The sequence below is a fragment of the Emydura macquarii genome, unplaced genomic scaffold, assembly GCF_026122565.2.
Source record: "Emydura macquarii macquarii isolate MOO-44397 ecotype Brisbane River unplaced genomic scaffold, CSIRO-AGI_Emac_v2 contig_2988, whole genome shotgun sequence".
NCBI lineage: Eukaryota > Metazoa > Chordata > Testudines > Chelidae > Emydura > Emydura macquarii.
Genome location: NW_027133125.1, coordinates 4,278,142 through 4,283,198, shown reverse-complemented (window position 1 = coordinate 4,283,198; position 5,057 = coordinate 4,278,142).

Sequence of the window (5,057 nt, the reverse complement as noted above, 5' to 3'; positions counted from 1 at the left end):
CCACAAGCTGGCTGGAACAGTTGGGATGAAATGAACTTTCCTAGAAAGTTTCCGTTGACTGAAGCCGGAAGGTGTCATGGCGACGTAGTTCATCAGAGAGCTTGGTCTGGAGTATGGCAAACCCAAGATCAAGTTCTGCTCTGCCTCATAAAGGGTGTGGCTACCCAGCAGCTTCAACTCCCAGCCTGGGTCGCTAGACACGTGCCAGCATCCTAAAACCAGCTGGGTGGCTAGCACACTGCAGTTTCCAGACATTAGCTCGTGTATGTCTACCTGAACTGAGAATCTCATCGCCCAGCTTCTGTGTAGCCATGGTCCCGGAGTGATCTGGGATGAAAAACTCTGTCTGGAATCACAGAGCCCAGGGACTTGAACGTAGGTCCCACATCGGAGGGCAACAGCCAAATCACCAGGCTACACAAACACACACACACACACCTTTACCTTCCTGAATCAAAAAACTAGGTTTTCAGTCCAAAAGCGGACAATACAACCCAGTTCCATTTTCACACACACCTTCTAAAGGGTCTGGCTTTGGTTCAAGTTGGACCCTAAGGGCTTGTCTACGTGGGAACGCTCAGGAAAATAAATCCAAATTAATTTTTAAAGTGGAGTTGTGAAACCACATTAAGCCCCTGTGTGAAATGCTGTTCCTCAGAATTAAAGCAGCCTTCATTTGGTTTAGTTTAATTCACTTCCAGAGTGGATTAAACTAAACCGAATGAAGGCCACTTTAATTCGGAATAAGAGCAGCCACACAGAAGTTTAATACAGTTTAACGTATCCCCTTTAAATTCACATCTTTAGTTAATTCGGATTAATTTTTCGGAGGGTCCCTGTGTAGACAAGCCCTACACCAGATTTTGAAACCTCGAAAAATGCCATGAAGCTGAACCGTTGGCCTCCAATCAGCTCTAGTTCTGCCACCCTTTCACTCCAAATGTCTGCTCCTCTCTGCTGGTGCTGGAGGGGGCTCTATGAGTCAGAGGACTGACTCCTTTGGCCGCTTGGCCAGTGCAGAAGGAGGAGAGCAGAGAAGCTGGTGCTGAAGGGTGGGAGGTGATAGCATAAACCTGCAAACCAAACCAGTCCCAGCGGGCTGTAATTTCAGGCCCCGCAGCCTTGTCCCTTTAGTGGCTTTGTTCCTGCACCCGGACGGAGCTTTCAGCCCCACGCTCTTTCCAGCGGCTTCTGTGCCAGGAATGAGCTTTGACTGGCGGCCCGTTGCCCGTAACGATATCGTTCGGTTGTCCGGTTCCCGATGGGGCTAGTGGGGAGACGAGACGCTCTCCAGAGGAAGGGGCTGGCCTGGAACTCACCCCCCCCCCCAGCGTGGGTTTGTAGGGCAGAGAGCAGGGTTTGTCAGCTCTGGGTTGGCAGCCTGGGTGCCTTCCGATGGAGAGGCTGGAGGGCCCAGGCCTGGGCGAGCGATGCGAGCTGGCTGGGGCAAAAGGAACAAGGGCTTCCCTGCCTGTTCTCAGGGCAGGAGCAGCTGGGGCCGGGCAGGAGCGACACCGGCTCCCAACAACGAATGTAGCGACAGGCTCTGGTTTTGTCCCAGCTCCAGCACAGGGTCTTGGCGTTTCAGCACCGTCCTCAGAAGGGCTGAAAATCCAGGCAGGAAGAAGTCAAGCCAAACCATAGGCAGGGCGCTGGTGCCGTCACTGGGTCCATCCCTGCCTCCGCTACTGATTCCTGGCGTGACCTTGGGCCGGGCGCTGACCCCCTTCGGAAAGGGGGCTAATGATCCTCCATCTGGCATGTGTATTTATATCAACAGCTCTCAAACTGCGGGTCGGGACCCCCAAGTGGGGTCACTTCACCAGCAGATGGGGGGGGGGTGTCATGGCCATCCCAAGCGCGCACTTACAAAATGGCCTCCCCTGCACGGCGCGACCTCGCACGCTCCCTGCGCACGAGGTCCCGTTGCACGGAGGGAGGTGCTTCTTCTGCTCTACTGAACGGCAGCCTCCATGCGGCGTGACCTTGCATGTCCAGTGCTGGTGAGCTGGCGCTGCCGGGAGGCTGCCGTTTTTGAACAGCAACTTCCATGCTGCCTGGGGTAGCAGGAAACAGCACATCTAAAAATGGGGTCAGGCAGGGGAAAAGGGGACTCGCTGATTTAGCTGGCGAGCTCATGGGCGGGGCCTGCCTCTCACTCGGTGTCTGTATCATGCCCCCAGCCTCCGAAGTGCCGTCGTGAGAAGACACGCCATTAACAACAGCCTCGGGTGCAAACGGGACAGGAAACGGGTGCACGGGGCTGTTCACAGCCGGGTCGTTCGCGCGCCGGGCGTCGGTGGCGCTGCCCGACGGGTGAAACGGGGAGGGGGCCGGTTCAGCTCTGTGACTGCGGACTCCCTCAGCGGCGTCACTCCAGATCTGCACCGGTCAAAGTGGGAGCAGAGGGGAAGGCGGGAAGCGGTGGTGGGGGAGCTGTCCCAGCAAAAGCGCTCGCTGGTGGGTGTAAGAAAGATCAGGCCTCATCCCTTGGCCACGAGGAGGAGATGTACGTGGGAAGCGTGCCCTGATATCGGCCACGCTGCACCTGGCCCGGGCGACGGGGCATCTCACAAGCAACCAGGGGAGGTGGGCGAAAGGCGGGACTGAAATTGCCGGCAGCGTTATTTCACGCCCACACGGCACTTTCAGCTGAGGAGCTGATGGCATTTGGAAAGAGCAGTCAATTAAGCCTCCTGATTGCCCTGGGCAGCGAGTACCATACTTCCCAGTTTATAGGTGGGGAAACTGAGGCACGTGGGGGCTGGGATGGCGTGCTCCCTCTCTGAAGAAGAGGGGAGTGAGATGAGGAAAAGGGAGGGCTGGGAAGAGAAAGGAGAGGAGCGGATTCATTTTCCTGGCCACAGCCGTGGCTTTCCCACCCGCCCAGGCATGGCCATGTGTCACGACCCGGTGGGCAGCTGCTCGTGAACTCTCCACCCAAAAGCAGCCAGCCCTGAGCTCCTCCTCGCTGTGGCAAGTGGAACGATACTCGGAGGGCGCCCGGGCGAATAGATACTCATGGTGGCTCTCCCAGGGAGAGAATCTCGCAGGATTCGGGGCTGGGGGCTGGGTTCCACCCTGCAACACAAGCAGACCCCACCCCCCCATGAGCCCCCAGGGAGAGAGAAGTACTAACGGCTCCCCACCCCCAGTCATAAATTTGGGGTCTTTGGCCGACGGCCCAAATGGAAACAAAATCCTGGCTGATGCGGCTGGGTGAGAAGCCGGCGCTTTATCCAATTAGTCCGCAGATTCCAGTGGAGGAATGCTGGGAGCAGGACGAATTACAGGCCCTTTCCCACACACCGCCATCCTGGCATTAAATGCTAAATTAGCCCCCGGCAGCTAGCGTTCTGCATCCCAGAGCTCTGTGTGTGTGTGTGGGAGGGGCAACTCATTCGCAAACAATGCAAAAGGCCCCCTGGTTTTGGAGGCTCACTTTCCAATTGTTCTCATCCCCCCACCCCGCAACCCCCCCGTGCGCCCCCTCTGGGCTCTTTTCCCTTGCCATCTGTCTCGCTGTCTGTGCAGATGTTTGTGTGCGTCTGAAGGGGAGACGAGCACAAGCTGCCGCGTTCGGCCCCCACAGCTGGATTGCAAACATCTGGGTTGGGGGGAAGGGGAGTGGGGTTGGGAGTCCCAGTCACGCTGGGGCTATTTGCAAAATTCGGAGGCAGCTTTTAAGCACGCGGCCCCCAGATTGCGGGGGGCGAGGCAGAGGCTCAGGTCTTGGATCAGGTTGATGGAGAGTTTTAACCCTACGGGTGGGAGGGAAAATAAGAGCTGACCTGTCTCTGCAGCACAATCTTGGAGTGGGTCCCAAACTCAAATCCGTACTGCACCGGAGCAAAGCTCGCTAACGTCACCCGGGGGAATAAGGCAGAGGCTGAGGCTGAAATCCTGGCCTGGTGGAATCAGTGGGAAATTTGCTATTGACTTCAGAGGGGCCAGGATTTCCCCCCTCCCTCCTTGCTCAGCCCTCTGGCCTGAGGCCCTGCTGCCCCCTTTCCGCGCCCTGTGGGGCAGGGCCCTTCCAGGCTAAGCTGCTGTGGCGACCCCGCGGCTCCTGCCGTCTGCACGCGTTGCACTGCGAGTTGCTAACAAAGGAGGCCTTTCCCCTGCTGGTTGTCCCCGTCCCCTGGAACTCAAGCGCTCGTCACAGGTCGGCAGGTCCCCTGGTTTGCAGAGCACGGTCCTCTCTGGCCTATGCGGGTGCAAGACCTGCTGGTGCTAATAGGGGTCGGCCCTCTCACCCGTGGGCGGAATTGGGTCCCTCCCTGGTTGTCAGATGCGATGGGAAGATCTGCTAAAGATCTGGGCTCATGGACTAATTCGCCTCCTGACGGCGAAGCTTCTGCGTCCGGGCAGGGAGACACCGTCTCCCTGGCGAAGCCCCGAGAAAAACATTTAGGGCTTCTGCGCCGCTCCTGCCTGACGCCGAGGCCCCTCGACACCCCTCCAAGTCTTTGGGCACCCAGGACGTGGGGCAGCCTCCCGAACGCCCTTAGCGCCCGCACGAGCTGTGCCCCGCCCGCCCAGCACGTCCCAGGGGTAAGAGGGAACCCTGGGATGGCCGGGCCCAGAACAGCAACACCAGATGGCAGGTCAGGTCCAGCCAACGGCCGGGCAGTTGCCCTCGTCAGGGTTCATTTGCCTGGTACAGCAACGAAGCTGGGCTGCCGGGAGCAAAGCGGGATAGCTGGTTTGCACTTTCCCCTGAGGACAGGTGAGGCGGGTGGATATAGACTGGATTGGAAAATAGGACACTGCTGTCGGGGGCTCAGATACAGCAGGGCGTAGGCGCCGCAATGCGGGAGGCTGGAAGAAGCTAACACCGAGACGCACCAGACGTAGGCATGGACGAATGGGTCAGCTGGAATCTCGCCCCGGCCACGCCAGCCCCCTGCCTGCTGCCCCAAACCTGAACTTCCGTGAGTTGGTGTCTGGCCAACATATAGTGTCAAGACGTGGCCAAGGCCACAGGAACCCTCATCTCCAGAGCATGGGAATTCCCGGACTTCATAGGCGATGCCAGAAGCCCCAGCCTTGCCTGG